Source organism: Pantherophis guttatus, chromosome 12 (genome assembly GCF_059756535.1).
Source record: "Pantherophis guttatus breed Tessera chromosome 12, ASM5975653v1, whole genome shotgun sequence".
Taxonomy (NCBI): Eukaryota; Metazoa; Chordata; class Lepidosauria; order Squamata; family Colubridae; genus Pantherophis; species Pantherophis guttatus.
The window spans coordinates 10,464,096-10,473,082 of record NC_142074.1 but is presented as its reverse complement, the minus strand read 5'-3'; positions in this window follow the sequence as shown (position 1 = coordinate 10,473,082).

Below are 8,987 nucleotides of genomic sequence, written 5' to 3'. Positions count from 1 at the left end.
ATGCTTAGCAATGGAAACTTGGAGCCCAATTGTGGTCATAAATCGAGGACTTATCATATTTTTCGGACCAAAAGATGCACTTTTTTGTCTACCAAAAAAAGGGTGAAAATATCTGTTGCATCTTATAGACCGAATATTGCCAAAGCCTGAAAAAAAAATGGCCAATTTTTTTGGGAAAAAACAGCTTGAAAAAAGCCTCAAAATTGGGCCAAAAAAAGCCTCGATAACAGGCCAAAAAAGCTGAAAAAATGGGCCGAAAAAAGCCTAGAAAACTGGCCGTTCAAAGCCTTGAAAATGGGCTGGAAAAAGGTTGGAAAAGGCCAAAAAAAGCCTTGAAAATGGGCTGGAAAAAGGTCGGAAAAGGCCAAAAAAAGGCTTGAAAATGGGGTGCACGGAGGCCAAAAACTTTTTTTTGTTGATTTCCGCTTCTAAATTTAGGTGCGTCTTATAGTCCGAAAAATACGGTATCTGCACTGCAATTCTTTCATGGCAAATTACACTTTCTAAATCTATTTTTAAAACAGCAATTTCCGGGTAAGGTCAAGACTTTTAATGCTTTGAGATGAACTCAGAAGGCTTCCAGGACCTCATCTAACTGAGCCTGTTAGGGCTTTTCTTCATTCTTGCCAGTTGGTGCCTGGTGATCACTTTAATGCCCCTTAATGAGAATCCTGAGATGGAAAAGCAGCTTTTAACTCATTGGCATGAGGAGATTTCTTCTAACCAGTTTGAAAATCCTGATATCTTGCAGCCATGAAGCGCTCAAAGGCTGGCTTTTGTTCCTCTTCTCCAAACTGGCTGACATCAGAGCTGGACAATTCCCCATCAACAGGGACCTTGGATTGAATTCTGCAGAAATTCAGGAGCAAAGTTATGTGGCTCATTTCAACCACACTCACAATTTATAGGAGAAAAGGAGGGGGGAGGGGGAGGGAAGGGGGAGAAAGAGGAGGAGGAGGAGAAGAACAGTGGGTCCTTGGTGCCTTTTGAACATATTCGTTTTTTTGCAGATGTTTCATGATCCACCAAGGTAACATCATGTTGTGGCCCGCCAGTGACCAGCAGAGCTGGCAGCAGATTCAGACAGTGTGGAAGTTGGGGAGGAATGTGGGCCAGTCCTGGAGTCTGGGGAAGGCTCGGACGAGGGCTCTGAATCAGGCAGAGAGGGAGCCAAGGCCATCTGATAGTTCTTTGCTGCCTCCGGAGTCTCCGGAGTCTGACATCAGCGAGGCAGAAGAACAGCGGGAGCCTGTTCCCAGTGTGCGCATGCGCAGAGCTGCCAGAAGACAGGAACAATTAAGGAAACAGGGTCGACTTGGGAGTAAGGCTTGGAGATGATTGGCCCCTCCCATAAGACATAAAAGAGAAGCGAACGGGACGTGAGCTTTTGCAGGAAGCAATTAGTTCATCTGGTCGCTAAAAGCTTTGGAAAAGTTCTGTTTGACTCTGTGCTAAATTTGGCCTTGTCTTGCATGTGGCAGCATTCCAAGGGAGATAAGTTGGGTGTTTGTAAACACTCCCCTGAAAAACTGTCTGAGAAGCCTTTCAGACTGGGAATGACAATAATTCACAGCCGTATGAATTAAAGAGGTTTGCCGGGACTGAGATTGTGCTGTATACTTTCTAAGGAACACATCATCAGTTACTTTGCAATTACATTTTTTAAAAAAAAAAAAACAAATCTTCTTGTCCACCCTATGCAATATATGTGGCGATTGCTACCATCTTGGTAGTAGATTAACAGATTAACAGAGTTGGAAGGGACCTTGTGGGTCATCTACTCCAACCCCCCACCCAAGCAGACCCTGTGTTGGGGTGGCAGAATATGCCTACATGTTATGATGCAATGAATGAAGAGGAGTCTCTCGGAGGGAAAAAGATATGGGTGTATCCTGCTTTAGCACCAAAAATGTGGCAGGAAATCAACCCCAGGTTGAAGAAATGAAAGTCCTCTCATTGGCTGATGAAATCTGCTTGTTTCACTCCTCTCCCACAGATTGAAATATTTTTTGCTCTCATTCCTGAAAGAACTTGTAAAAGTTGCCCAGTTTTGGATCAAAGAGTGAGGCCAAGGACTGGCTTTAACTATGGCAATGATAGATGGCGGTGTAGAGGATTATAAAAAGGACAAACCAGGGGTGAAATGCTCCCAGTTCGGACTGGATCACCTGATCCGGTAGCGATGGCGGTGGGTGGTTCGGAGAACTGGTAGTTAAAATCCCTGCACCCCCCCCTCATGCCCAGCTGAGCCGCCCGATCATCAGAGGCTTTTTTTTTTTACTTTTAAAAGCATTTTTTCTACAACCTCTTCTGACGGAAAAAATGCTTTTAAAAATTAAAAAAAAAAAGCCTCTGATGATCGCGCGGCTCAGCTGGGATCGTCAGAGGCTTTTCAAAGCATTTTTTTTCCTGCAACCTCTTGGCCGAAGAGGTGGTAAAAAAAATGCTTTGAAAAGTCTCTGACGATCCCAGCTGAGTTGCCTGATCTCAGAGAGGCATTTTTTAAAAAGCCTCTCTGACGATCCCAGCTGAGTTGCCTGATCAGCAGAGGCTTTTCAAAGCATTAGAAAAAATGCTTTGAAAAGTTTAAAAAAAAAAAGTTGGCCATGCCCACCCAGTCACATTACCCCCACACACACCAAGCCACGCCCACAGAACCGGTAGTAACACATTTTACATTTCACCCCTGGGACAAACACATCTTTGTTTTGCTTTACATAGTTTCTCTTAGATGGAGGCCTTTGTGGAATCTCCCAAAACAATTGCATATGTGGTTGATCAGTGGGATCCAGTGGTGGGATTCAAATTTAACAACTGGTTCTCTGCCCTAATGACCGGATGGGTGGGCGGGGCCATGGTGGGCATGGCCAGGGGTTGTGACAGGCAGCATTCAGCCTCCTGCACCCCCCTGGGAGCAAAAACGGGCCACGTTTTGGGCGTAGTAGGCCTCCCTGCACTTACCTGGGAGCCAAAACAGGGCGCCTGGGAACTTCTGGAAGGGGCTGGGCCAGCCAGCAATTTAACAACCAGTTCAGCTGAACCAGCTGAATCCCACCACTGGTGGGATCAATCGAAACATATCGGTGGCACAGTGGTTAGAGTGCAGTACTGCAGCCTACTTCTGCTGACTGCCGATTGCCGGCAGTTCACCAGTTCGATGCTCACCAGGCTCAAGGTTGACTCAGCCTTCCATCCTTCCGAGGTGGGTAAAATGAGGACCCAAATTGTTGGGGGCAATAGGTTGACTCTGTAAACCGCTTAGAGAGGACTGTAAAAGCACTGTGAAGCGGTATATTGTCTAAGTGCTATTGCTATCCTGTCAGGCACAAACCTGTTGAATGGAAAGATCTACAGATCCCAAAAACACTTTCCGTGGGAATGGAGTTCAATAAAACTTTGTGGAAATCTAAGTAGCATAACAGCTCATAGTTGGCCATGCACACACACACACACACACACACACACACACACACACACACACGACATCAAAATGTAATGTGTTTTGCCCTGGGCTTAATATGTTGGATAAATGCTGAGATTGTAGTTTGTAAAGCAGAAATATGATTTGGTTATATTATGTAGGTCCAATGGATTGTGGTTTGTTCAATAAACTGTGACTAAGCAAGATGTGCTTAGCATGGTTTGAAAGCTATCTAGGAGCGATTGATCTCCTTCAGATGAACTCTTAAAATGCAAGTTATTCACTAAATCTGCAATACTATTAATCTGCTCATTGTTCCTATCACCCATCTCCTCCCACTTATGACTGTATGACTGTAACTTATTGCTGTATCCTTACGATTTATATTGATTGTTTCTTAGTATGGTTCGATTGCTTATTGCACCCTATGACTATCATTAAGTGTTGTACCTTATGATTCTTGACGAATGTATCTTGTCTTTTTATGTATACTGAGAGCCTATGCACCAAAGACAAATTCCTTGTGTGTCCAATCACACTTGGCCAATAAAGAATTCTATTCTATTCTATTCTATTCTATTCTATTCTATTCTATTCTATTCTATTCTATTCTATTCTATTCTATTCTATTCATTTCTGTTCCATTCCGTTCCGTTCCGTTCCGTTCCATTCCACTTCACTCCAATTCTATTCTATTCTATTCTATTCTATTCTATTCTATTCTATTCTATTCTATTCTATTCTATTCTATTCTATTCTAAATTCTATTCAAATTATATGAAAAAGTAACATTCATGCGAACCACTATCAGGCTTCCCAGATCATGATTTAGCAGTCAATCTCCCATTCCCTGATGCTTTCAGCTTAATTTTTCTGCTAATACTGCATACAATCTAATTTTCTCAGCACTTAACGAGGGACTTCTTTAAACAGTGATGGAATTCAGTAGAATTCAGGACCTGAAACTGTGCTTTGCAAAGAACAAAATATGTGATTATCTCAAGATATACGATTCTCCTCTACAGCAACAATGGGCAACCGTTGCAGGCCTCGTCCGACCACACTGAACAATTGTGTGGCTTCAGAAGCCACATAATACAAAAATTGGCAGGGATGCTAGTGGTGGGGGATTTCCAGCATAAACTTCCTGTCAAAAGATTTTGTAAGAAGCTGCTTGGGAGCAATCTCTGATATCAAATTAAAAGCTAGTCATTCATACCTAGTCAGCTAGGTATGAATTTGAGACCTTGGGGTGAACTTTGAATTAAGCTTATCAATATGTTGGAAGAGATTTATGCAGTGTGTAGACCAGGGGTGTCAAACTCAAGGTGCCTAGAACTGGAAACAATGAATGTCAGGGGGGGCCATTGGCAGAGGGCTGCAAGAGGCCACCGCGGCCAATGATGGGGCCGAGGAGAGTTGCGTGTTGCCCCCCCCATCTCATTTTCGCTGGCAGAGCACTCAGATTGCCACAGGTGCCCCCGACACGAGTAATGTCAAGCTAGCCAAGCCCTCCCTGCCCCCCTTAGGTCAAACACAACCCTGATGTGGCTCACAATGAAATCAAGTTTGACACTCCTGATGTAGATGATATCCTACATGAAATGAGAAACTTAACAGATTTTAGTCTGAAGAAACTGATAAACTGATGAGCCTTGGTGGTGCAGCGGACTAAGTGCTGTTAAGTGCTAGCACTTAGCTGCCAGCTGCCTGCAATTAGTGTGAGTTAGGCAAAGGGACCTATTTGGATTCAGACATAGTTGGGGATTTATAGCCAAATTTTCCAGAGTTCCTCGGGTAGATGGAAGTGAATGGCCGTCCTGAAGATATAAGTTTATTACAGGTTTATTATTTTTCTTTTTATAGTTTTATTAGTTTATAATATAACATACAAAGAGAATACAAAAGCAAATATCAGGGAAATTAGGGAAGGAAAAGGGGAAGTGAATAGTGGGGGAAAGAAAGGGGGAAAAAGGCATTGACTTCCGACTCCCTTTGGTGCAGTAGAATAAGGCATTAAGATCTACACTCAACTTTTTACTTTTTTATAATAATAGAAACTAGCCATTTTGGTAATAACGAATCTATCTAATCAGTAAAACCCAAGATCAAAGTTTCTTCTTTTTCCACCTCAAGCACAGAGTCCAGAAGTGGTTTCCAAGTCAAAGTGAAAGTGTTTATGTTTTTTTCTTTAATCAGAGCAGTCAATTTATCCATTGACTGCTAATTCCACCAGTTTTTGCAGCCATTCATCCATTGTGGCGGGTCATAGTAGTCCTCGACTTATGACCACAATGGAAGACCTGAATTTCTTTTGCTAAGCAAGGTGGTTGTTAAGGGAGCCACACCTGAGTTAACAACCTTTTGTGCCATTTTTAAGTGAACAATTGCAATTGTTAAATGAATCATGCTGTTGTTAAGCAAATCCAGGTTTCCCCGTTGACTTCGTTTGTTGGAAACCGGCTGGGAAGGTCACAAATGTTGATCACATGATCCCAGGATGTATTTACAACTATTGTAAATACATACTGATTGCAAGTTTTAAAATAGGTTTTAAATGAGAGTTTTAAATTCGGCCTATGATTTAATTATTTTAATCTGTTTTTAAATTCTATTTTGTACACTGTTTTATTATGGCTGTTCACTGCCCTGAGTTCTTTGGGAGAAGGGTGGTATATAAATTAAATAAATTAAAAAAAATTGATTACATGACCATGGGAATACTGCAGTGGTTGTAAGTGCAAGGAGCGGTGTTATGTCACTTTTTTCAGTGTCATTGTATCTTCAACCAGTTATTAAGCGAATTTTGTAAGTCAAGGACTACAGTTGTGGCTGTTGGCTGCTGGCCCCTCCAGCAGCCAAATCAGAGGAGGAGGAGGAGGCATGAGAGTCAGGGCCAGCATCAAGGCAACCTGAGAGCTCTGAGGGGGAAGAGGGAATGGAGCTGTCAGAGATAGAGACAGAGGCAGAGCCTGGGCCATCCATCAGCCCGCAGATGGAGAATCAACAGTCCCCAGGTCTGGAGGTGGCTGATGAGGAAGAGGAGGAACAGCTGGAACCAGTGCCTGACACGCGGATGCGCAGAAGGCAGAGGAGAGGAGAGCAGTGGAAATCCATGGACTGATCCTTGGAAAGGAAGAGCCACCACTGCTACCGAAGCCCCACCTTAGCTCTGGGGATAAAAGGCAGGGGACGGAGATGAATAAATGTGGCAAACAACTATTCATCTTCTGGATGGATGGACTTATTAGCCTGCATTGAGAGAGAAACTTTTTGCTGGGGGCTGCCGGCATACCTAATAAGGGAATATTTGAGTTAACTTCAGAGGGTTTGTCGTGTTTGGGGAGCTGGGTCAGAACAAGTACCTTCACACTATCAGTCATAATGCATACAGACATAAACACTATGCTTATACAGTAGTCTCGGGATCTTTTCGGTGGTGCAGTGGTTAGAATGCTGTATTGCTGGCTAATTCTGCTGCCTGCCGGCTGCTTGCATTTCGGCAGTTCAATCCTGACCGACTCAATGTGGACCCAGCCTTCCTGTCCTTCTGAGGTCAGTAAAATGAGGACCCAGATGGTTGGGGGCAATACCCTGTCATTGTAAACTGCTTAGAGAGGACTGTGTAAGTGGTAGATAAGTGCTATTGCTCTCTCTTTGATTTCTATGCCCCAAGTTTTCCCTTTTACCTCCCTTACCTTAGCCCAGAAAAACATGGTCAATCAGTGGAGATTTTTTTTTCATCTAGTGAAAGAATTTCAGTAGAGTCTTACAAATATTGCAATCCGGCAAAACGTATATGACCGTGATGGTGAACCTATGACACGCATGCCACAGGTGGCACGCGGAGCCATATCAGTGGGCACGTGAGCGTTGCCCTAGCTCAGCTCCAGCATGCATGCACACACCGGCCAGCTGATTTTTGGGCCTTGCGGGCCCACCGGAAGATGGTAGACAGGCTGTTTCTGACCTCTGGGGGGGTGGGGAAGGCCCGTTTTTTGCTCTCCCCAGGCTTCAGAGCCTTTCTAGGAGTCTGGGGAGGGCAAAAACAGCCTTCCCCACCCCACCCCGGAGGCCCTCTGGAGGCCGGAAACGACCTATTTGCCGACTTCTGGTGGGACCAGAAGGCTTGTTTTTCGCCCTCCCCAGGCTCCAAGAAAGCCTCTGGAGCCTGGGGAGGGCGAAAAACAGGCCCACTGTGCCATCGTATGCCAAAAGAGGAGGGAGCGTAGGGGTTTGTGCGTATACGTGGGGGGGAAGGGGGGGCAGGGCACATGTTATTATGGGTGTGGGCATGTGTGCGTGCACCCCCTTGCACTCCCCCCGCTTTTGGCACGCGACGGCAAATAGATTAGCCATCACTGGTATATGATAATACATATTAGTATTTTAAGGTGCATCAAGACATTTTGTTGCTCCTATTGAAAATTCTTGATTGTCTGAAATCCTTTTTATTTCTCCTAGGGATGATGAACTGCAGCCTGTATTGTCAGGACAGAAGATCATCAAATCCACTTTCCATATATTTACACTACTGCCATCAAGTGGAAATGTTTATTTTCTCACCACTTCCCTTAAGACCAGAACTGCCTCTCCAATAATTGACTTACTGAAGTGGCCAACTTATTGCACAAGATGGAAAATGAAGGCTGTAGACCACAGTTTTCTTCAGCACCAAATTTCTATTTTATTACAGGTTTTGTAAAACGGTCGTTAAAGATACATTCCCTAGTTTTTTAAAATCCAGATTCCCTTTCTTTCCCTCCTTCCCTTTAGCAGTAAAAACCATAAAAGCGATTTTGAAATGATGTAAGAAAAACCACTCGTCTAAATTTAGGTTCACTGGGCAAATGTTTCCATTGTATTTCCTCCACCCCCTAAGAGACGCCTTATACATGCATATACATTTTGCAAATATATGTTTGAGTGCAGATTTGCTTAACTCATACATGTCTGTAAGTATGTTTTGAGCATCTCTCTCACTTTTTTCCTAATATACATGTTTAGATATGCACTGCATTGCCAAATTCAGAAGTATGTGGACGTTGGAAGCTATGTTGATTTGGGAACTTTGAATCTATTCCCTCCCACACCCTTCCATTCAATCATGTCCAATTCTTGGAGAAAAACCCCTGAAGCAGGGGTGAAATCTAAAAATTTTCACTACCAGTTCTGTGTGCGTGGCTTAATTAGTGGGTGGGGCTTGGTGGTCAGGTGACTGGGTGGGTGTGGTTTGTTGGTCAGGTGGGCGTGACCAAGTCGACGTCACTTCTTTGCCATTTTTTAACCTACAAAACACAACACAACACAACTGGCTCACCCACAATGTAAAAGCAGCTGTGCTAGACCCCAAATGGCCCCTGCAACAAGCAGGAACCTCACACAGCCACAAAAAGTCCAAAAAACCAACTTTCACACTTTATACACACAAAATTCCACATACAGCTTTGTGAGATTTTGTATGTTTGTGTAGTTAGAGTGAAACACTATAGAAACACACAAAATCTCAGAAAGCTGCACAAATATTATTTTATTTTTATTTATTTTTATATAAAAGCAGCTAAAT